The 25317-nt window shown below is 41.6% G+C and overlaps 1 protein-coding gene and 1 long non-coding RNA gene across 7 annotated transcripts in view; one reads left to right on the forward strand and one right to left on the reverse strand.

Moving 5' to 3' along the window:
* Window positions 1–512: 512 nt before the first annotated feature.
* Window positions 513–25163, reverse strand: LOC128081203 (uncharacterized). Of its 2 annotated transcripts, XR_008207036.1 has the most exons (4): window positions 24216–25163; window positions 20676–20735; window positions 1857–2039; window positions 513–1181 (listed from the first exon to the last, which is right to left on the reverse strand). It is a non-coding gene; the product is annotated as an uncharacterized LOC128081203 (long non-coding RNA). The 2 variants fall into 2 exon arrangements; XR_008207035.1 differs by lacking the exon at window positions 20676–20735.
* The window catches only part of RASGRP3 (RAS guanyl releasing protein 3), a 50273-nt gene continuing 39900 nt past the window's right edge, over window positions 14945–25317 (forward strand). For 3 of the 5 annotated variants that reach the window (XM_052684101.1, XM_052684137.1, XM_052684146.1), the window contains exon 1: window positions 14946–15155. The gene's annotated coding sequence lies outside the window, so the exon portion shown is untranslated. Of the gene's footprint in view, window positions 15156–24462; window positions 24563–25317 lie in introns of those variants that run through there. The other 2 variants (XM_052684154.1, XM_052684128.1) reach the window with 2 other exon arrangements.

Below are 25317 nucleotides of genomic sequence, written 5' to 3' on the forward strand. Positions count from 1 at the left end.
ATAAGCAAAAACAGTGCTGTTATTTCAAACAGAAGAGCTTTAGTTTTCTGTTTCTTTGTTGTTGTTTTTGTTTCTGTTTTGTTTTTACTATTGCTTGATTTAATTTGGCATTTAAATAGTGATGGAAATATTTTATATTACTATGTCATTTTTGATTGTTCAGTTCCTTGCCTACTGTTTCTTCTCAGACCTTTTTTCTGATCAGTACAAATTATTTGATACAGATATTCTTAGGATATTTTATAAGAACTGTTACACAGGGTAATGCTCCTTCTACTCTGGAACATTGGTCAGTGTCTTGTTTTAATTTGCCAGTTGTCTGCCCTGTGGAGCAGGCACCATTTGTTTTCAAATGTTTATATACCTTGGAGAAAAGTCCTTGTATTCATTTTGTATTCTGTATGGTTGTTACTGCACTTAAAGTTTCTAGAACCTTTCTTGCCAAGTTCAAAGCTGCTAGTGGACAACATTGGATTCCTTTTGTACATTAAAACAAAAGATTTTAGCTCACGTCTGTATTGTAATGTGTAAATTGAACACGAGAGATCTTGTATGATTACCCTAACATATTAAAGCTGTATATTAAAACTCAATAAAATCACCTTTTTTTTAGAAAAAGCTATTTACTAATTGTAGGCTTTTTTATTTCCCTTATTGGTATTTAAGTTACATGAATGTAACCCTAGGGTGTTCACAGTACTAGAATTAACTTACATTGCAGCAGTGCGAGGGAGGTGCCTGGCTGTTTTTCTTCTTCTCATCTTGTTTTAATAAGACCAGAAACTGAGTTAGCTGATGGCTGAAGTTAAGACTTGCAGGGTGAGGATTTCAAACCCAGACCTACAGAAATTGTTTGACTTGGATGTTGTCTTCCATGGAACTTTTCTTGCTACCTGGCTCAGGCGTAATTCCCACTAAGTCTGCAAATCAGGCTCTTCAGTATGATGGCTCAGTTTTCAGAAATAGTTAAGAGAAGAGGGAGAATTTCCTTTTCTTTGCTTGCTGAACTGTTCCTTCCCATCGGCTCCATTTTTCAGTGGAAGGACACAAAGATTACCAGACTGACAGATGTTTCACTTCGACCTCCTCTAGAATGAAACAGTTTACTTTGGCAATCCTACAGCAGGTCCTTGTGATGTTTTCCAAATGAAACATTTTTTGTTGTGTCTTTCAGACCTGCCCTGCATTAAGAGGAAAAGGATAAAATGAGACTTTTAAATTGCCTGAAAATTTGATTTTTATTTCTCATTTCACCAAAGAAAAGGAACACTTGTTTCATGTCTGAGTACTTTACAATATTTAGGTCAGTCACAGAACTAAAAATGCTGTACGCTGCATCCTTTTAAGTACTAAGAGCTCAGTAGGTCTCGTTAAAGCCCCTGTCCCTGTTCGCTGTGGAAGCATGGGTCCTTCTCAGGGCCTCTCCTCTGCAACTGCCAAAGTCTGACACTAGGACAAGTGAAGACATTGTACATTTAAGATCTGACTTATGGAAAATGAAGGAAACTGTCCCAAATAAAAATGTTAGGAGGTATCTACGAGGAAAAGACTACTTGCAAAATATCAGACATGTACAACTTTATTCTGGAGTTAAGCAGGAGAAGGATGGAGGGCCAGTCTCTCTCCTCAGTCAGAAGAGGAACGCTACAGCTTATCTAAAATTAGAAGAAAAACTACCTGCTTATCTGCTGTGGTTACAGAAAAGGAAGAAAGATCTGATCACGCTAGGAAATTCTGTAGCTAAAGGGCTCATAGTTGTCCTGCTTAAATTTAAATTTTCTACAGCCTATTATCTCCTTAAATTTTCTCCACAAAAATCTCAAAAACCAATATGCAGAGTTATAGCTGAGACATACCCACTGAAAACTCTTAACATACTGCTGTGGCTTCCTTCCAGTCAACTTCTGTTTAAGGTACTGATGGAAATTCTTCTCTGTGATGACAGTTGAAAATTCACATATGGTGTCTCTTTTTCTCTCCTTATCAATGATGATTTGCCCACAAGAGCTGAGTCCACTACTTCATTAAAAAGAGGCATCCTGAAATTTAAGAGAACACATTCAGTATCTAAGCAGGATTCAGAATTCAGAAACAGTTTCACTAAATCATTGTCCCTCCAGTATGTAGCTCTGTAGACTGATCAAATCTGTCTCCAAAGTTACCAGAACCTTCCTTTCATTGAAAGGAGTTTTGCTGGGGCTTATTTCATCCTTCTTTTTTGTGAACATCCACATATCCTCAAGAAGCAGAGAAGTGCCTGAAACGGATGCTCGAGAATTAAAAGTGGAGAAACTGAAAGCAGGGTAACAACAGAGAGCTGTACTTCTGAGAACAGAGCAGCTCTTTCACATGCGAAGAAGCTGCACTCTTCTGAAGATCTGTGGCTTTTCCCCGAACTTTTAGGAGCTTCCCATCATCACCACGTTATAGAACTATGCTGTAAGGAGCTGAGTACTTTCACATTAGATTATATTCTCTTTTTTATATATCTTTGATAATCCTTGCTAAAAGAAATTCTTCCTGAAAGGTGTTACCCTGCAATCTGGATTAAAGAATTCTGTTCTGCATTTGGCTGTCGTGAAACTTCCCAATCTCTCTCCCCTGGATGGCCTCCTCCTGCCTCAGAAATGGGCTGGGCTCATCTGTGAAAGCTGGCTTACACCCCTATGCTGCCATCACAGCCAGCACTGCAGCCTCAGGCTTCCACATCTCAGTACTGCTCCAACCCTCCCCCAGTTAGGGAGTTAGGATGGCAGTGTGAGTCTCTGCTGCTCCCAGGAGAATCCCAGTGCGACAGCTAAGGAAATGACAGTTAAACTTCAGTACCCTTAAAAGCCTTTGCTTCAGGACAAACACTGTGCGGACCAAGTAATTCTGAGCCAAGGATTGACTCCTTGCTGATTTATTGCATCTTTTTAAAACAACAAGTTTAGAATAGCCTGGGAGTTTGCCATTCTCAAACAATATACACTCCAAGTCGCTTTGTGACTTCAGAGAAATAACACAAACCCAAGTCATTCCGTGAGCAAAAAACACTAAAACAAAGCCTGTTTTCCTACAGCCCTTCCCCACAGCTCCCCTCAGCAGGCCAGCTCCAGCTCCTTGCATATTCCTACCCACCAGGCACAGGTCTGCAGCTGGAAGGGCTGATGGCCACACGAGCAGTGATGCAGCCGCTGCCACGCCAACAGCTGGCCTGCTCACAACAAGCATCACTGCTTTCTAGCTGTTCATTAAAATGTGAAGGCCTCAAACTACCATCCTTCTGGTCCTCTCTTCCTTAAACGTATAGCTGAAACTGGTCACAGGGTTAAAAGCTACCAGTAGCAGTAAGTTCGGGCAGACACACACTCACTCTGGGTCCAAAAAAACCCAAACCAACCAGACAACCCATGCCTCAATAAGCTCTTAGCCTATCTGTTGCTGTTACCAGCAGTACACAGCAGAGGTTTTGGTGTGTCCTTCCATCTCCCCTGCCTGACTCAAAGGTGCAGCAGTTGACCCAAACCATGCCTCCAGCTTGGAAATATTCTGGTTCAACAGCCTCATTAAATCTGCACTTATCCACTGCTGACACTACACAAGCCTATTACTTTCTGCATGTTTCTGCCTTTTCCTTTTGCCTCTTTTTACACGTTATTTGACTTAAGACAAAGAGGGAGCCAGAAGCATATCAACCGGCCTAAATTCCATTCAGATCCCAGTGTTTTTCCCATGTTGACTGGCTCCAGGCCTTCAGAAATGCCTTAAACAAAATACAATTGAAGGAATTAAGTGAAATCCAGTTTATCTGAACCCAGGCCTTGAGCCCACCTACTTTGCCCCAGTGCAGTGTGACTGGTTCTGGCACTTCACCTGAAAAGCTGCAGGGCTCAGGAATACAATTTCAATTCATAGTTAAATAAACATTTTCTTTACATCGTTAAGAGGAGGGATTGGACACCATGGCTGTGGCCATTTACTGGTTACAAGAGCTGTGGTTTAGGTGAGAACCCTAAAAATACAAAAACCACTAAGTACAATTCCTTGATTCAAGTTTGAGTGCAGCAGTCTGGAACTGATTACAATTTATACCAAATGGCACCAACACTTTTTATACCCATATCAACCCCTTTTTTTCTTTTTTTTCTTTTTTTTTTTTAATATATAGTCCTTCTCCAGCCAGCCATTTCCTTGCTACAAAAGTGGTGTTACAAGATTGCTGATGTGGTTAAAACTGAATTCTGCTAGCACAGTAGCATTATAATGGAGCTAAAGAGAACAAAGGCACTATGGCACTGACAGAGGCATTTCACTTAGACACTAGATATGAACAGACACTTTCCTGTCAGGATGCTTGTCAGTGAAAAAATAGCCAAAATTAAAACAGTATTCAAAGTGATCCCTAATATTCCTTGGGAAAAACACTGTCACAGCAGGCAAAATTGCTTGAATTCAACAGACAAAATTGGCAGTCATGAAAATATTCAGCTGCTCAGAGGCAACTGACATAGACAAATTCCTGACTAAGAGAAGTCCCAAAACACTGAGGGCTCCAAACAGTTGTTGTGGACATTAGCTCACAGTGATCCAGTTTGAATCCCTCACTGCCCCTGGACGGATGTCGACATGGCAGTTGTGGCAGCAGAGAGAATCCTGGCTTTGGCAATCCCTCCCAGTTTTTCAAAGGGAAAGGTGATAGATCCCAGTAGAGCATGGCATGGGCCAGACCTGGCCACCAACAGTACCACAGCATGCCTTTAAAGTACACACCAAACTTAAAAACCCCACTGCTGCCTCTTAAAGAGACTACAGTATTGTTCTTCAGCAATGCCACCCACTTTGAAGAGCAGTTTGTTCTTGCTGTGGGGACTAACACCAAGCTGGCCAAGGGAGCCATTCAAGCAAAATAAATAAATAAATAAATAGGTGAATTTGCCATATATGAAATCATAATTTTCACTCCTGAAACCATAATTTGTTATTTGTATGGCTTTTTCCTATCAGAAGATCTGAAATCTATGCGAATGAGGAAAATGAGCAGTTTGCTGAAGACTTCCCTTTGAGTGACAACAGTGTCAGCTTGTTAGAGAACAACAGCAGCCTTGGAAAATGCCAAGGACTGGGCTCCAGTCACTGCATTTACAGCAGGAGAACCACAAAACCTGGAGCCTCCTGGGTCACTGCTCCATAGCCAGCAAAGGCTGTGTTTGTACACCAAGCAGGGAATACAGCCCTGCACCTCAGCAGCTGTGTAGCCTCACCAAACTCTGAATCTTGTTGTGCCTGAAGTGGAATATTATACTAGAGACCTCCAGAGGTCCCTTCCAAACTACATTTTTTCCATGTCAAGAGGACGTGATCTGATACAGCAGTCTCTGTGCCCTAACCCTATGTAAGACAGGCAACCTGACAGAAAGGATGTGAAATGGGGACTGGAATTAGATAATCTTTAAGATCCCTTCCAACCCAAGCCATTCTATAATTCTGTAATGCTCTTCCCCTTCCTCTCCCACATCTGAGAAAGTGCCTTTCACTCTGGGGAAGACACAGATCTGCTCATCCCACTTCAGCAGTATCCTGTCCTGAAGGAGCATTACACACTATGCACATGAAGAGTTAAGCAGCAATCTCAGGTTAGAAGGAAAGTTCTGCAGTGAAGCCTTTGTCCTGACGAAAGACACAGAGGAGAGAGGAAATTTGGGTATTTTTATTACTTTCTATGCTGATTTTCCTTTCCCTGAAAGTCATGCTTCTCCACACACTGCTTTCCATTAGTTCTAAACCAGAGGGGATGAAGAGGATACTGTTAGCCAGCATGGAAAATTTCTACGTGACATTTTCAGCATCACCTCCAATCCCTATCTAGTTATGCTGCCAGGATCCATTCCAGACTGGACTTTCCAAAGCACTCCAGATTGACTTAGCTTGTTTTCCCACCAAAGCCTGTGGCACCTCCATGGAGTTCAGTGGCAGAGCAAAGGCTGTGCCAGTCTCTTCTGAAAAATCCCACTATGAGTGTTTGATGAGGAATGTCTCCTGCAGGAAAGATTTGAGTACAGCTAAGCAATAATGTTATTTTTTTCACAATAGAAGTTTCATTTATGCCACTTCTCATCCAGGAGATAACTGCCCCAAAGGGTGGGTAGGACCTGTTCCAGTATCCCCAGCCAAAGACAGTCTGTTTCCACCTTAAAATTAAGTCAATTTTCCAGTCATTTCAGTGGTCTCTCTTGTGCTACAAGTGGGCACTGTTCCCTGGATCCATACTCATCTTCCTTGCTGCAGGCAGCCATACGCAAAAGCATGCCCTATTTTCTGTCCCATTTGATACTCCTTTCCATTGATATTCCCTCCCCTCCAGCCTACCCTGTCATCAGCTCACAACCAAAGTCTCAGCCTCCCATGCACTAATTCCTTCCTGTTTACTGGTACAGGCATCCACAAAGTATATAAATACAGATGTGCCATGTGGTGAAAGTGATAGCTACAATCCGGTGCTGAGACATCTCCTGCCAAGGTAAGCTGATCACATCCGTCACGAATATAGCATCATCTCACAGCGTTCTCTCACCTCGTAGAAACAGAGGATACCACCATCATATTTATATTCTTCTCAAAACTACCCGAGGGGCTGCAACACGCATGTTTGCCTTTTTTTTTTTTACCATAAGCAAGAAGTTTCAGATGTACTTTTAGCAGCTAACGTACTCCGGCCTGCAACATCACCAAACAGAGCTACACAGCAAACACAGGATAAGGAAGTTTCAAAAATAAAGTAAGAAAGGAAAGGGAAATCATTTGTTTTTTGCAACAGCGAGCTGAATGAATGTGGAACTTTCATTCACATTTGCTCATGCTTAGAAGTCATTTTTCAAGACACAAAAGAACTACATTAACTACACTGCTTCTTGCAATGCTATTCCATTCTCATTACACTGAATATAAAACAAAGTCGATTAATGCTAAAGAAGTTTTTGAGGGTTTCACTAGTGAAGGAAATAACACAGTGCATCCAGCTATACATATTAATTTAACATCTGGTCATAGTTCTGGTATTGGGTGATTCCACCACAAGGTAGCAATAACTGCTTTCAGCCAAACTGGCCCTTACTTCATCCCGTAAAACTTAGTTTATGTTTGAGCACTAGCTACAAACGTTACATCTACCACATACTAGACTAAAACAAAACACTCACAAACCTGCACCATAAGGAAGACAAGCCAGGAAAATCTAATACTAAGTATTTTCCTGTCTAAATACCTAACTCAAAACAGCTACAAGACACTTGGTGACACCCTGAGCAAGGGCTCCCTGTGCATGTTCTCATCAGCATCTAGAGCAGGTCCAAAAGATCCCTGCAGCAGATCTCTCCATTCCCTTACGTTTCTAATTTCATAGCTTCCATTCTTTGAAATTTTCCCCAAAATTCCTTCTCTTTCTTCTTCTGTATTAACACTGTCTGTTAATCACAGAATCACAGAATTGTAGGGGTTGGAAGGGACCTCCAGAGATCATCAAGTCCAACCCCCCTGCCAAAGCAGGTTCCCTACAGTAGGTCGCACAGGTAAGCATCCAGGCAGGTCTTGAACATCTCCAGAGAAGGAGACTCCACCACCTCCCTGGGCAGCCTGTTCCAGTGCTCCGTCACCTCACTGTAAAGAAGTTCTTGTGCACATTTGTGCAGAACTTCCTATGCTGCAGTTTCCAGCCGTTTCCCCTTGTCCTGTCTCCACTCACCACTGAAAAGAGTCCAGCCTCGCCATTCTGCCCCCCACACCTTAGATATTATAGACCTGGATCAGGTCCCGGTCTTCTTTTCTCAAGGCTGAACAGACCCAGTTCACTCAGCCTTTCTTCATAGGGGAGATGCTCCAGGCCCTTCACCATCTTTGTGGCCCTCCACTGGACAATCTGTGTTAATGCTTTCTCTTCTGATTTTGGTACAATTCTTCTAACTTCTGGGGACTCACACAGGGAATAACTCAGCTCACAAAACAGGAAGAAAGACATTTTCCTAACTCTATAGAAGTAAATAATAATAATAATTCAAAACAGTGACAAATAAAGTGTTTAAAGAAAAAAACACTTCTGCGTTTATAGAAAAAAAAAACTCACAAAAGGTTTAAAACCTTTTGAAAGAGATCTAGAAGTAGTGAAGCAATCTGCTAATACAAATTTCTTCTGTGTTTCAGAACAAATATTATCTCACCAAACCCTGTCAAGTTCCCCACTGACAATGCAAAATGTGAATTAAAGCATACATGTACTTAAGAGACAAAAGGAAGATTCACATCAATGTTTTCAAACTCTGAGTTATGGGAGTTACATTAGCTTTACATAAATCATTTTCTTGTAGCATCATAACAGGCTGCCCAGGGAGGTGTGGGATGGAACTGCGGAGGGGAGCTGTGGCACTGAGGGATGGGCTGATGGTTGGATAAGAGTATCTTAGGGGTCTTTTTCCCCTAAGGAATCCCTTAAGGATTCTATGATTCCATAAATGGAGTATCAGCAGGTTGTAAAAACATTAACTTATTATGTTATAAACGTTTATAAATGATCATAGAATTCTCCTGTTGCACAACTAGCAGATCTGGATTCAGCAGCAGCTGTTCAACAACTGGGCAGAAATATAAGCACATATCATCAAAATGTGGAGACACACGAGGAGAGATGAAACCCTCATGATTTGTTTGGGCTGCAAACTGCAGAAAGGAGAACTATGGGGAAGCTTTGGCATTCATAGGTGTTAAAAGCAGACGCTTTTTCTTCTGTCTTTGTCACTAGAGGTCAGCACAGCATCTGAAGTGCCACACTCTTCGGGTTTAAGAAATGATGATAAAAATCAGCAGCTCAGAGGATAACAGCACATCTCCAGAAATAGCTCCAAGAGGACACCATCTGTATGTCTGCAGTGAAGTTCTGAGCCAACTGTGAAGCCTCAGACAGGGAACACTGCTGATGGCAGCCAGTGAAAAGCCTGGACTAGAAATGAGAATAAAAACATGCTGAACCAGTAAAGGTTCCAGCAGAGCAATTAGTGTCTAACAACGGCTATTTATAAAGCATCCATTAGCCCAAGGTAAAAGCTGTCACCTTAGAAGCCCAGCTGACTAGCTGTCTGAGGCCTCATCCTGATGGATGAGAAATAAACTATTTAATCTCCCTGCATAACAACATTCCTATCCCGGCTGTGAACAGCTGGGCTAGCTCATGTAAAGTGAGCTCCTCTGGGCAGGTCAAGCAGATACAGAAAACATTAACTGCACTGGAACACTTCCTAGGAATGCTGAACAAAGAGCCACAGGCAGACACTCATCTTCCCAACACTACAGGACAGACAGCTCTGGTGTAATCCTCATCCTTTTGAAGTCATGGAGAAACCTCACAGCCATTATGCCTGCTTCTGGGCCTCCCAGTGGCCCAGTTATTGCCAGCCAGGGGGTGACATGCCAGCACCGCAGGGACCAGGAAAGAGCAACTCTTCCTTTAGCAAGATCACAGGAGGCTGCAGCACAACGAGACAAGTGCAGGCAACAGATTTAGCATTGAAGAAGAGATGTCACCTAATGCAGGACAAAACCACTCCAAGAGCACATGACAGAAAGAGGTCCATGTTCCTGTGACTGACGGGGCTTGTTTTACCACTCCAGTGAGAGCACCTTCGTCAGTATGACTCAGACTCAAACAGAGACCCGCTTGCAGCTATGCCTCAAAGACCCATCTGGGACAGAATGCCCTACTTCAAGCATCTGCAAAGGGCATTCACCAGGGCCCTGCACAAGCTGGCACAACAGTGCCGAGCACAACTTGACCTGTGTACTTCTTCTGGACTGGGAGCTAAAGGACTGTTGGTTCCTTGAAAACCAGAAAAGTTTGGTTAGAAGATGGGAACCCTCTAAACTGCGGCAAAAGAAGCAAAGGGGGAATAAGCTTGCACAGTCCTAAGTGTGAAGTAACTCATCTTGCTCAATGCATCACTGCAAGAGGAAGTTAGCAAAAAATGCTAACCCTACCTGCCTAAGAGCAAAGCACGTAAACTTCAGACATTTTAAAAGACTGTTCTTTCTCAATCTACACCTGCCTACAAAGGGTAAATACAACGATGGACACCCAGGCTCTGGAAGCCATAATAAAAGCCTTTTTGCTACAGATGCCTTGCCTGTATAATGTATTCTTGCTCCTTTATCAGTGCATTACACCAATGTAGAAGTGATCTGTCACTGCCATATGTTTTCTAACTTTTTCTCTTGGAAATTTCAATTCTAAAATACACACATTAAAACAAATCCAGGAGTAGAAAAGTGGGCTTTTGAGATTAAACAGCTACAAGCTGAAGTCTGGGTCTGTAAAGCTTGAGGGCTTCTAACCATTATTAATGCCTTTGAGTCAGAGCAAATGCAAATCAAAAAAGGGCACATGGTTGTGCAAGGTGCTCTAAAAAAGGCTCTCTCTCCAGTGACCTATAAAACAGGAAAATAAGATGGATGCAGATGGAAGCAGTATGCAGGTGTATGAGATAACTCTAATAATACTGAGGGCAGCTGCCCACTCCACTGTTACGAGGGATGCAGCCAGGAATGAGGACAAGCAGCATGGCATCAAGCAGCTGGGAGAGCAGAGAAACCACGCATGAAGATGCACAGCACAGGCTTTACAGAGGAACTTACTGGATGTCATTTCTGACAGTTCTAGAACTCACTGAAGCTTTAAGCACCCTGTTTTACCTCCCTGGAATGAACCACCACCTGCGGCCCCCCAGGATGGAGGGACAAAAGGGTCCTGGAGCATAGGGTGGTAATGCTGCAGTTATTTATAGCAGCTTTTCACAAGTAGAGAAGAAAGCTCGAGGGCACATGCATGAAGATTTTACAAGTGGGAACATAACATGAAATTGTGAGCTGGCTGCAAGCAAAGATCAACTCTGCCAGAATAAATTATACATACACTAAACAGGACAGAGGTAGAATGCAAAGAACATGGAATAGAAAGATGGGGCTGAAACGGGAACAAGAGATGAGTAAAATACAAAGAAAATACAAAAAGAAGGAACAACTAGCAGAATAAGCATCCTAGATAAAAGTATTACTTCCTGTGAGACCTTTGGCAAGTTACTCAATTTCCTCGTCTATAACACAGAGGTAATGTTTCCTGCTGTCACCATCTTCCCAAAAGCCTTAAGCCTCTGATTGTTTGGATAGCAATCTATCACAGGGAAGAGATAGAGACATGCATAGGGTTTAGACCTTAACAACTTCAGCAGTTCTTCAGTAAAGCTTAATCTTCACTGTTATGCTGCCATCATGCTCTTTGTTCACAGTACAGAGAAACATACTGCGTTTGATAAGCAAGAAGGTGAGAAATAGAACAGCCTTCTGCTCTCTCTCTCCCTTCATAACCACACAACCCAAGACACACAAATAGCTGAAGGCATGAAGGATTGCAGGCAGCAGCAGCACTAACCTCACGAGGCCACAAACACAGAGGACAGACGATGAGCACATTACCCTCTATGTGTATGTTGACTCACAGCTTGAGTCTGACCGGTACTTTTCCCTGACTGCTTTTTTTTCAGATCACAATGAACTGTTCTTCAGCTTGCCCCACAGCTGCAAGCAGTAGATCAGTCAGGATATTTTTATGTTGTGATGGCTTGCTTGAATGGTGGAGGGGAGGAAAACAATAAACTTTCTATATTGTGAACATAAGCTATAATTAGAAAGGCTCTTAAACTCACATATCCTCAGCTGCTGTAAACTGTCACAGATCCATTAAAACCAATTGGCCAGATTCCCCAGACAGCTCGGATCAGCTCAGATTTGTGGAAGCGAGGGATCTGGCCCACAGCCCGCACTGCAGTCCAGAAAGACCATCTGTGTTTGACAGGATTGGAAATCAAAAGAAAAATCAGCGTCCTTGTAACTTACTCAATGCTTCTGAGACAAGTGATCTCCATGGCATTAAATTAGGTAGACTAAACATGAGCTATAAAAGACAAAAACCTGTTTGTTGTTTCTCCATATAGCTTCACCAGGGAAGATTATGTAATATCTTGCAACATACTCCATAAGGTGATGAAACATGGAGGCAAGGAGACAGCTGAGGAAAGAAGAGGGACAGAAACAACACTATGAAGAATTCAAGCTATTTTATGAATATAGATGTGACAAACTAGATAACGCTGTCTGGCTCACGCTGAGCAGGACTTTATATCAAACCTATTCCCCACTGATGTCAGTGGAAAGACTGGGCATGACGCAACGCTGCTCAGCAGCACAAAAGAAGGGCAGCATAGGAGAAAAGGAGAAGGTTCAGATATTTCAGCTTTTTGTTTTGGAAGCTGTTCTTAAAAGCTCCCGCACTCCAATTTCATGGGAATTTGGATACCATTGTTACCATTCCAGCTATGGAAAGCCAGGTGCAGAGCTAAAGTAATGCAGTCATTAGCAGTACAGAGGAAACTGTATCAAAGCTTCCAGAGTCGTGTCCTGCTGCTCACTGGCAGAAATGAAGATGATCTGTATAAAGCCCCCTTACGGCACCCAGTAAAATGCACTGCCTTTGGATCATTCACTCTGAGCTTGTTAATTCTTGTGAAGCATTCGTGTCAGGAACAAGCTGACCCTGGATATGGGCACTCCCCAAAAAGAAAAGTTTGCTTACATACCCAACACATGCAGGCATGCATGTATTTTCAAGGCACAAAGTGCAAACGAGCAGTGAAAGCTGCGCACAACAGTGTTATTCTGCTCTGCATCTACTCCCACAGCCATTATTTATCCTACAGTCTGGTGCATACAAAAGATTTGGAAAAATGGAGCTTTGAAAACATATATCTCTTCTGCTTTGACACAGAGCAATTTGACTGAACCTTATGAACGTTTGTCCTCAGCATCTCTTTCTCATCCAGCTCCTAGCTCTTTTGTAGCTCCATGAGCTACCTTGTCCCCAAGGACATTCTGAACTGGAAACTCTCAAGACCTCTCAAGGCAGGCTCTCTCCTCAAGCATGAAGTGAGAATGAAAAAGTTTGCACAGCAGCTAACAATCTTCCAGCGTGCAAAGTCAAAATGACAGAGGAGAGGAATCCTGCTTCAACCTTGCCTTCTATCTGCGATGCCTTCAAGATGTTTTGACTGGCACGGAGACAAGGTGCATGTGCTTGAAAGAAAGGCTGCCCTCAAACACGGTGCAAGCAGGCTCTGCAGCTGGGCACTGCTGGCACTGTGCTGACCCAGACTAAGCCTATCCAGGGCACTGGTTGTGCTTGGTGCTGACTGCACCACAGTGCGCAGAGAACACATGATGCAAGTTCAAGTCTGTAATCACTAGCAACTCACTGAGCAGATTTAAGCTTTAAACCCATTTGAAAAAAAGGCACAAGTGAAATACTGCTAAGCGACTTCATACTTGAATGCTGTTACACTGTAAAAATGAACTTTTCAGAGAGTTAGTCAGGTCTGTTCCACATTCAGTCAGCTTTTACACACTGTCACTTCTGCAGCCTTAGCGTCAGCCTTAGCCTTAGCTTCTTTGGGAAGCTCTCAATAAGACAGGAACTTTCCTGAAGATCCTCTTGTATTTATACAAGGTCCTTTGGTCCAGAATCACAGAATCATCAGAGCTGGAAGGGATCTTTAAAGGTCACCTAGTCCAACTCCCCAGCAACGAACGGGAACACACACAGCTGGATCAGGTGCTCAGAGCCCTGGCCAGCCTAATCTTGAGTGTCTCCAGGGATGAGGTTTCCATCACCTCTCTGGGCAACCCGTGCCAGTGCCTCACTGCCCTCACTGTAAAAGATCGTTTCCTTATATCCATCCTAAATCTCCCCTCTTTAAATCTGAAACCGCTTCCTCTCATCCTATCACCACAGACCCCGGAAAGAGTCTGTTCCCTTCTTTCCTGTAGGTCCCCTTTAGATACTGAAAGGCTGCTCTCAGGTCTTCCTGAGCCTTCTCTTCTCCAGGCTGAACAGCCCCAGTTCCCTCAGCCTCTCCTTCAGGAGGTGTTCCATCCCTTCTATCATTTTTGTGGCCATCTTCTGGATGCACTCCAGCAGGTCCATGTCTCTTTTGCACTGAGGAGTCCACATCTGAACACAGACGTTCACATCTGACATCATTTAATCTCCTTAAAACTTCCACAGATTTGCAATTTCATTCCTAAACTCCACACTAGTAAATAACAATGATGATCACATAATACACATAAAACAAAAGGTATAGCATTTTCTAAATTTGTCACATGCCACAGGTCTTTAACTTTCATCACATTTAGCAAGACTCAAGATTTGCATGTATTTCACATACAAATCATAACCAGAAGAAATACTTTGCACATAGCAACACCACTCTTTTAAGTCTCTGCCCACACTAATTCACCAGTCCTGAACCATGCGTCACAATCTTAACAGAGTGCCCTGCTATGCTGACACAAAACCATCGCTATAAGGATTAGCAGAAAGGGGTTTGTTTTGTTGATTTGTTTATTTTTACAGCAATTACCCCAGACTAGATTCAGACAGCAGAAAAAGCGGGAATAGGGAAAACATAAAAAGCCAGGTAAGTATTATCTGAATTGTGTATAATGTCAAACTGGAAATTATTTTCTAAAATTTGAGAGGGCCTTTGAAACAATCAATGACATCCTAGTGTGCTTCAGTACAAGTGTTTACCTCACATCAGACAACTGCATCTGCAAAGCTACCTTTATCAAATTCCTTTACTTATACTGGGGGGAGGGAAAAAAAAACAATACAAACCCACAACCAACAACCCAACCCTAAGATCTTTCCTTTGTTTAAGCGCATTTCCTGCCTTCCTTACTGCTATAGACTGTGTTGTGGCAGGCCTATTTATAGACCAAAGAAAGGAAAAAGCACCACTGGAGGCAGGAAAACTAAGTTGGGAAAGAATAGAAGGAAGTGTGGCTGCCATTTAGCGAAACAATCTAGAACTAATTGAGCTCAAAAGAGCCCCAGCCTCAGTGAGCTGCTGGGAGCCAACGCAGCAGGACCCTGCTCCATTCCACAGGCCCTGCCACGGCTGGGTGCAGCCATGGATGGGACACCGCCGAGCAGCACATAACCTCAACCCTGTGCATCTCAACCCTGTGGCCGCAAAGAGCTTTTTGAAGCAGCACTCTGAAAGTCACACATCTGTCAGATTAAGGTAAGTGTCTCCTTTTGGCATTTCTGCTGGCTGCATTCTCTGCGTCTTTTCACATGCGACCGGACTAGTAAATGAAAACAGCACGAGCTTGGGAGAAGGAACTGTATCTGATTTTCAGATAAAGGTTTGGCAGGATGTCTAATTTTTAAAGAAAGAAACCTGAATTCAATTACAGATTCCTCAGATTATTCCTGAAGTGAAAGATGCCTGTGCCATATGTTCACATGATCTTCTTGCTGTTTTCTTCACCTGCATCTCGTTTATCTATCTTATCATTGTGACAAAGTGCAAGAGAAAGACTGATGCAAGCTGCCTGCCCCAAAGAAGTCAGCTCTGTGTAAGGCTTCAAATAAAAATTTAGAAAAAAAGAGAGGGATGGAGAATTATATGGAACATATGTTTATGTAAGATGTGTTCATTTAGATTATATGAATGTATAAACATAAATACAATTTATAATTAAAGTGTTGTGAAAATTGAGTCTCAGACCCATGAGGTATATATGAAGATAGGGACTTTGCCAAAATTGAAGCACTGAAAGTCTCTACAGTCTCAGATTTTATTATGGCACATATTTAGGTATGTGGGTAAATGCATAACAATACCCCATGTGTACATATAAATATCTAGCATTCTTCATGCTTTTTTGTAACACCATGTCATTACCACTCAGAGGTCTAATTAAAACTAACAGCCAAATGTGAGTGGGATTTTGTAATATGCTTATTTTCAGATAGAGACAAATATCTATCGAGGCATCATACGTAGGAAGCTTCATTTTAAGACACAGTGGTCTGCAGACCATATCAATTAATTGAATTAGCATCACCAAGACAGGCTTCTAAGAGGAAAAATTATTTTAAGATCACGTTTATTTTCTTCTATTTTAAAGACGCCCTCTGCTAACAAAGAAAAGTTGCCATTTGAAAGCGGGAGGATAGAAGCTGCAGAATACCAGACTCAGGATTTCAGCAACAAAGTTTTATTGCCTTTGAACAGCTGTGAGGGTAACCTTCTAGGAATCTCACCTGTGTTAATACACTACCTCTGTGCACGTGCTATTCAGATTATTCATGTCTTATTTCAGTGTTATTTAGGATTAGTGGCTCATTGTGAAAAGTTGCCCCCAGTGAAAAGGAAGCACGGTGTGTAGTTATTATACTGTATCCCCGTAGGATGTTATTATGTTTGAAGTCTGTCTTAGTGAAGATAGCAAGGCAGGATGTCAGCCATGTAGGTGAAAAGCTGCGATAGGGCAATTGTAAACAGCAGCATTCAGCTGAAAATTGCATCCAAGGAGGTGCCAAGCAGCAATTCCAATGAAACAGATGTTAGATAACACTCACAGAAAGGATCCGGCTTCTCTTTGTCTGACTTCAAAGTACTCGATTATTTACAGTAATTCTCATTTCCTAGAGGCTATAAGCATGGCCTTGTAAAGGATAAAACATCTAATGAGAGTCAAGTAGGAGCCTCTGTAGGTATTTTCAAGAAAAAGCCTTTTAGGCTACAGTTTGAGTTATAAGCATAGAATGCTAGCATGCCCTCCTTCAGGCAAAGTTCCTTTCAGTTTCTGAAAGGGATTTACCTGCAGGGAGACCAAACAAGCAATCTGAATTTTGAGGGGGTTTAATTAAAAAGTGCAAGGTTGAAGTATGAAACCATTTGCATGCCAGTCAGCTGCCATCACTGTGGGCACCCCGTGCTACTGAGCTTCCCAGGAAAGAGCAGTCTGACTCAAGGATAACTAGCCTGACATCAAAAATGCATTTTGGGTAACAGAAACAACCAGGTATGTAGGTCAGGTTTAGCGGGATTTGTTATTCCTCTTGCAGTTGCAATAGTATATCCAATTTTTCTCTCTAAGCCCCTATTCTACTACAGCAGGCTCTCTTACCTCAGGGAGCTGTGTGCTCTAAGTCCATCAAGTCCACTAACGCTAAAAACAAACTAAGAAAAAAAACAACCCAGCAAAGACATGGAAGCTCTGATCTACCCAGAGAAACAAAGGTTTTCTGAAGTCACATATACAGTCTACAGTACAGTCTCACTCAATAAGCAGAAGTAGGGGAGAGAGAACACAAAAAAGAAGCCCAGCCAAAACATGTGAAGAAATCAGAATTCACAACAGCATCAAGATTGCTCTTCAAAAAGAAGCAGCTGCACAACACTTACAATAGAAATGCCAGCATAAAAAATAAGCTGTTTTTTTTTCAGGCATTATCAAAGAAATTATGACTATGTGCTGAATAACATCCTGACTCGTGCAAATGTTTATACAGGTGCTTAAATTTAAGCATATGAGCTGTCCCATTGATTTTAAGCAAAATTATTTCAACAGGATGATAAAATTTAAAGGCAGGCAGAGTGATTAGATCATCTGGTCTGACTTCAAACACAGTACACTGATTTTCCCATAACTCTTGTACCAAACTCAAAAACTAGCCTGCTTGTAACAGAACATGTGGATGTAGTGCACTCAAGATAAAAGCTTAAGGAGCAGTTCATGATGTTCTACATGCAAATGGAGACTGACAACAGTGACCACTGCTTGAATTGACACCAATCCCCCAGCTCAAATGAGAACTGAACGGTGCACAGGCTTTGTACCAGTCTTCCGCACAAGAGCGAAGGTCAGTGAAGGACAGCTTCTCCCTGAAGGGATATTACCATTAACTTTAGCTACCTATGCCTTTAGTGGACTTGAAAAGCATTGTTGCATAAACAAGAATAAATGAAAAAGCTGCTTTACCAGACAATCCTTATCCAATGTGCAGATATCTTTTGTCTTACCTTCTCCTATTTACCACATGGCCATGTGCAAATATTGTTACAAGATAAGGAGTCTGCTTCTGAACAGTCACAAGACATAGCAGCAGTCATCAAATGGAGACGTATAGCAGAAGGAAATTATCAAATTTCTTATTATCAGAAACTTAAACACAAGTTTAAAACAAAACAAAACAAAACAACTTAGTATTGGAAGCAAAGATGAGAAGAAATGGGAAACTTGATCTGATACCACCTTTACAAGCCTCAGCAAGAGTGGTATATTCCATATACATAGAACAGCATAGCAGCATCACAAAGGATACAACATGCACAACAACAACAAAAAAAAAAAACAATGGGAGGAGGAACAAGATGACTGCCTTGCATACACCTTGCCCACAAACAATGTTGTTTCCAGGATTCAAAGATCTTTTGACTACAAAGATGTCCAACACTGCAGCAGAACAGAGAAGATGGCACATACAGCCTCCAGGGCTACGTGGAAAACTCAGCTAGTGATGGGAAAACCCACACTTCATGCAACTAAGAGTTTGACAAAGCTTAAGCTTTTATACACCCCAAGTGATTGCATTCACAGAAATCTAAACAAAGCAGAACTCCGCTATTTGACATATAGCTTTGCAAAAGTCATTCTGAGCAAAGTTTAATCAAAAGCACCATATGATACACTAAGACTTCTCCAAATAGCTTGCAAATACAAAACCCTGTAGGCATCCTTCACTTCTTGCATAGATAGGGCACGCTGGCTTTGAGAAGTATTCCTCTTTGTTGTGGTCCCCTAACAGACTGTGCAGTCACTTTCCCCAGTGACTGAAGGACTCAACCAACTGTGCAACACAAAATACAGCACTGCTCTAGCATTTCTGTAATGCAGGACCACACGCCTCCAAGAATGTGAAAATGTAAACCTGCCAGTCCACAACCAACACTGCAAAGAAGTGATGGTCAAGAAAGCAGGAGTGAACTGTAAACAAAGGAACACCCAGGTGTGATGCAAAGCTGCTCTATAACATGATTCAGTCACACAACACAATAATTCCATTTGTGGTGAATTTAATGTTTTGTCAAGCTAACAGGCCCTGGCATTATCCAGCTAGTTAATTCACAAGAGATTGTACATTATAAAGCTGTAGGTCATTGCACCAAGAACGAAAAAGAACCAACACTTCCATTTAGATAGCTTAGAATTCTCAGCATCCTTTATATCCTAGCATACTTCACTTTTCCAATAGAGTTTCATAAGATGTTTCACTGCTATTTTGGATTATTACTGCACCACAATAATCTCAGGAGGCTAAAGATAGATCTTCAAAGATAAGCTGGCTCATTAAGAAAGGGGAAAGGAAAACTGAAAAAAAAACATTCAAACTCAACTGAACAATAAAGTAGTCCCTAATTCAGAAATGTGAAGAGGCAATGGAGGACAGTGAACTAATGCTGAGCTCTTGCAAACAGACTGACCTTCCTCACAGGCCTGGCTAGTCCCTTCTTTCTTTCTTAAAAGAAGGAACCTCCACTCTATCTTCGCATAACACTATGGTTTTATATAGCAATACAGTTTATATACAGAATTCTGGATACTGTACATCTTTCTGTGATATTTACTGTAGGAGGGTTAAGTGTCTTAAGCAATAGTTAAAAGCAGAATCATAGAATTTCTCAGGTTGTAAAAAACCCTAAAGATCATCAAGTCCAACCACAACTTAACAACCCTCTGCTAAATCACGTCCCTGAGCACCATAAAAAAGCATAGTAGTGTCCTCATACCATTAAGAGACATGAAATGGGAACATCAGCAACAGAGAAAGGCCCATATTCAAAGCGTAATGCATACAGCAACCTTGGCTCCCAGGGACTCTGGCATACAAAAATATTAACTGTTTTGACTATAATAAGCAAATCTCCTCAACTCATGAGCATGGAAGCAACAGCCTCTCTCATCTTTGCACTGGGTACATCATAACATACAGAAAGCACAGATGGATCCAAATTCACTCATCTCACAGGAAGTTTGGAAGCACAGACTCCAAAATGCTCACACATAACACTACTGAGCTCACACAGATTGACAGATAACATAGTTTGATAAACATTCTACATGTTAGTGGAGACTGCCTGTCAATTCTACTAAGCTAGGCATTTACGATCTATGCCTCATTTTACAGTGCAAGCAGAAGCTTAAATTGCTGTTGATAACAAAGGAGTGATGCATGATTACTGTTCTGTTTTGTTTTTAACTATTAATGACAGAAACAGATTTTAAAAAAAAGAATTGTTCAGGTTCTTTCAAGGAAGCAGAAGGAAAGAGGTTTGATTTTCAGCTTTGTTTCTCACTAGATTCCCTTATTCCACTCCTGTACAGTCAATGTAAAAGGACTACATAAATCTGCAAGCTGAGATGTCTGTTCCAGCTCTGGGTATTGTTTCAGTTTGATGCTCAGCAGTGCTCAGCATCAGCTCACGCTGCCCCACTGAGAAGATCAACTTGATAAACCAAGAATCACTGGGTGGTGTCAACATATACATCAAAATTTACACTACAGAAAAAAACATTTTTCACTTCTTATGTATACTGAAAAAGCTCGTAAATGCCTTGTACTTTAGTCATGGAAAAATTGTTTGAGATGGACAACATGGGGATTCACATAAAAACTGGTAGATGTGGTAGAATAGCAGTCATTCCAACATAAATTTTGAGTGAAAAAAACACACTGAGAGGTGACTTACACAAGCCAAAGTTGAAATCAGTTCAGTTTATAATAGGAGAGACAAGTAAGCTGGTACTTTCTGTAAAATAGAAACAAATGTATCACTTAACATGTGTTTACTGACTTGAAAACTTTTCATGCAACTAACATTCTGCTTCATATCTGAGAGACTATGTAATGAGGAACTCAGAAAAAAATACTGATGCCATGCTCTTGTTCACTTGTACTTGCTGAAGCATTTAAACTGTAGAAGCTGCTGATTAACTCACCATTGCCCTGCAACAGACTTACCCGCAGTGCACTCAACAATGCAGCACTGCCCCATCTTTGTGTGAAACACCACCTAGGGTGAGGATGGTCAGAGAAATCTAGAACACAAATCTCTTCTAAACACACAAGTCTGTTTAGAAATTTCACAGTCAGAATAATCAGGGTAGTATTGGAAATAGCACCCTTTATGATGGATTGGTGCTTAAGTGGTGATACCACATCTAGGTGAGGAAGCACAGTCTTCAAGCTCTGTTTCTGACACAAGTGTATCCACCCTAGTCAGACTGCTATATAAGGTAGATAGTGAAAAGCTTTTATTGTTTTGTTCTGTGGTTTGTAAACTACAACAACTAAACAGTGAAGATACTGTTACTGCCAGCAAAGAAGCCCACAGTGCTTGTTCTGACTGCACAGGCCAATTTCTCTCTATGTCTTGGGCAAAGGCACCACCACTACTCCTCAGCATTCAATTAAACAATTTATATTTGTCAGTATTTCTCTGTATTTACATTAGATATTACAAAATAATAATAATAATAATAATAATAATAATAATAATAATAATAAAATTCTCATTTGCTTTTAAAAAATCAACAACAATAGAAATGCACACTGATTCAGCTGATCCTCAGCAACTGATAGCTATTTCATGCTGCTTTTGTAAAAACAAAAGTCACAATGCTGACTGAGAAGCATCATGGATAAACTAACAAGTAACAATTTTACGCAGTTTTATCATCAAACAACAAAGAATCTATTAACGAAGATAAATGTGCTAAAAACACTGGAAAACTTGAAACTGAAATGCCTCATATGCATGCTGTTGCCCAGTTGATGTTTTTCTATAGGAACTCCATCCTGGTCTTGGTTGAAACATCAAACATCTTGGTTGAACATCAAGAGATGTTTTTAAGATGCAATTCCATGTGGGTTTGCTTTTTTATTTGAGTATGGGGTGGGGGAAGAGGGGGTGTGTTTGTTTGTTTTGGGTTTTGTTGTTGTTGTTAAATGTTGCATGGATAAGAAGTTACTTTATTCACACATTGATTTATGCTCATCCCATTTCTCAGGACTAAAGGTACAGAAAAATCAAAACTACCCGCTATGTTTCATGCCAAATTTGTATAGGGAGATAAGAGAGATTAGAGATCACATCTTCAGAGAAAATACTGCACCAGCTAAGACACAATTACTATTAACTTGCAGTTCTGAGTACACAGATATTAAGTACACAAATTGCAAATTCTAAGCTGAACATGTGCATATGATTAACACACATAAGAATATTCATTCAGGCAACACAGAGAATTTCAGTTTATATTCCTACATTATCATAAGCAAAAAAGTAAACAAAAGCATTCATTTTCTGATGAAAAGCAATCACAACCTCAACTCCAGGTACTGCCATAGGCTCCACCTATGACTTATAATTGCTGATATGAAGAAGAGACTTTTTTCAAGAGTTGGACTCAAGGATGACCTAATTTTATCTTCAATTTCTCTGCCACAACATAAATATTGGGTGATCTTTGCATGTGAAAGGGGAGGTACAGATCACATTTACAGTACTGCTGTGCCCCCTAGAGCACTGAACATAATGTTGAAGAACTTAGAATTCACAGATTGCCAGACACGTAGCATTGCCTATAGATGCTTAAAACTGACTGAACGCAGAGGAATGCTGAGAGACACAAAACATTTTCAGCAAAATTTCCTTTCCATGATGTTCTTCAGATGCTCTTTAGCTGGCAGCTTAGCATGAGAGATGTTAGACTATTTATAGCAGGCTTTTTAATTGCACTTTGGTATTTATAAAACATCCTGTCTAGTAAACACTTCCATGGTCTGCTTTCATTCATATCTGCTGATAGTGAAGGCTATATAGTACTTGCGGCAATGAGGCGGACCAGAAAATGAGCCACTGTTTATTAGCTATACATTCCAAATATTCTGAAAGATAGCAGCCAAATCATAGTGCAGCCATTTAAGAAACAAATGCAATACTGCAGACTTGCAGTTAGCATAACCTGACTCACATTCTCAGAGGGTACAATTGTGTCCTTTGAGAATCTTAATTCCTGTTAAACAAACTGCAGAACGCACCAACATAAAAAGGCATTTTCAGGCCACTTCGTAACTGCCATATTCAGAAAATAATTATACTTTCCAAGATTTAGCACAGTTTCAAAGCACTGATGCAGAGATAAATGTTGTATCACTGCCAAATTTGGAAATGAAATGACACATAAGCAAAACATAGGCAAGCACATCCAAACAGATAGCAGTAACAGCAGTTGAAAGGCAGCTGTGAAACATACTATCACAATTTCACACCATGCTTCTTTGTTACTGTTCACTATTTCTCACGGCACCTCTGAGGAACGTTCATTTCTTAGCTTTTACGTAAAACATCAGTTACCACAAACAAAAATATATCCTTTTCTATCAAGCCTTGAGCTGTTTTCTTAGCATAAGAAGAAACTGAATACACTGTTGCATATTTATTTATTTTGTCACAGAGAAGATGTACTCTAATAGAGATAGGAATACAACACCATTTTTGTAGATTTGCTGTGTCCACATTAGCTACCTTATAACTTTGAATGTTGAATAGATCTGAAAGAGTGCTGTGGATACTGCATAATCCATGAAATGAACAAAATAATCACAACACTATGTGCAGATAGATCATTATACAGAACACATTTTAATCATGCTTTCTGAAATATCAGCAGAGAGTAATTTTATAATTAATTTTCTAATGAAATTTGTGATCTTTTCTTTTATAAAACCATGTATAAAATTCAATTAATCTCGATCTCAAATGACAGCAGTGTTTAGGAGGAATGAAACGGCATTTACCAAAGGTAACTCATGTGGTCAATGGGCTATGCCCTGAGGCGTAACCAGTAAGGCATGCAGCAGCCTGCCACCCAGTTCTGCAGGGACAGCTCTGAGTACCTCTTTGAAATTATCCTTCTCCCAGTGTCCTGAACTTAAAGGCACTCATTCCCCATGGGCTTGTTTCTCATTTTTAAACCCTTCCTTTCTGCAACCTCCTTCGTTCTTTTAAGACATCCTCAGCAGCTTAAAAACCTCATACAGAGCCCATGCACGGAGGCACTCTACTTAGAGGCCAGATCAACGTCTTCAGGCAGAGGGAAGCAGCTTCCAAGAGGAGCAAGTCGCTGCCATATTGCCAAGCCCTACCATGCAGTAGGATAAATCAGTTACTTAGCCACTGAACTGCCTTTCCAGAAGCATCCCTCCTCATGCCACGCTTACTTACCCTGCTTACAAGGGCAAAGCTGAAACCTGGTGTAATTTTGCTTTCCGTGCACGATGCTCAGCCGCCAGACGAGCAGACGATCCCTGCCAGCCTCACTTAGCACCGCACAAGATGGCCGACCCGGCGCTCCAGGTGCATTGCATTGAGGAGCACAGGTGGCTGCAGGAAAATGGCCGCCGAGGAGCGGGCCACAGGTGGCTGCGGTGGGTCGGGTTGTACTGCACTGGGGAACTCAGACCGCTGGGGGCTGCTGTGGGGCCAGCGTGCAACACCTTGCTCCTTGCTGCTACGAGGGACCGTAGGAGTACGAGGGGTGTCCGAGTATACCATTTCGGTTAGGCTGAAAGGTAAAACCTTCTAAAAACATCTCTGTGTTTGCAAGAGCCCCAATGGCTGCCTGGGAGCATCCCAGAGCCTCTGCCCTGGTGCCAGCAAGAGAGGAAGGCTGCTGCACCAGAACCGTCCTTAGGGAGAAAACCCAGGAGTCTCCCTAGCTACAAAATGAAGAAACGCCGAGCTAACGCTTCGTTCTCGTTTGTCCGTTGTGGACACGTGTTAGCAGGGTGCAGGTGCAGAGATGAGCGAGGACAAAGCAGGCACCCTGCCACGTGGCCAGGGACAGGCTGGAGTTTCAGGGGTATGAGGAGACCCCTGACTGAGGCTGTGGCCATGGGGTTCCTGCAGCACTGAACCTACAGACAGGGTCCTGTGACAGGCTGCTACCCCTTCATGCTGCTGGGTGATGAGAAGGTTTAGGAGGCTTTTCATTAAATCTTTCCAAGGAAACCCAGTGGTTTCACCCACAAGAGACACACAGATGCATGGAGAATAATCACAAGGGCTTCTTCCCTGCTTCAGGCTGTGCTGGCAGCACGGAAGGTTGTGTGGTTTCATAACCATGTGCAAGCTTATATAATGTGAAGAGCTGGGTAGGGTCAATGCAAGAAACCTGAATTGCCCCCTTTCTTTTCTTTTTTTTCTTTTTTTTTTTTTCTGCAGCTTTCATCTTCAGTAACTTCAGGGCATTTGTTGATTTCTGACAAATGTGCCAGTTAGATATGCAATTAAAATTGAATAATTGAAATAAATGGGTAGCTTTTAG

Source organism: Tympanuchus pallidicinctus, unplaced genomic scaffold (assembly GCF_026119805.1).
Source record: "Tympanuchus pallidicinctus isolate F22 unplaced genomic scaffold, pur_lepc_1.0 scaffold1, whole genome shotgun sequence".
NCBI classification, from domain to species: Eukaryota; Metazoa; Chordata; class Aves; order Galliformes; family Phasianidae; genus Tympanuchus; species Tympanuchus pallidicinctus.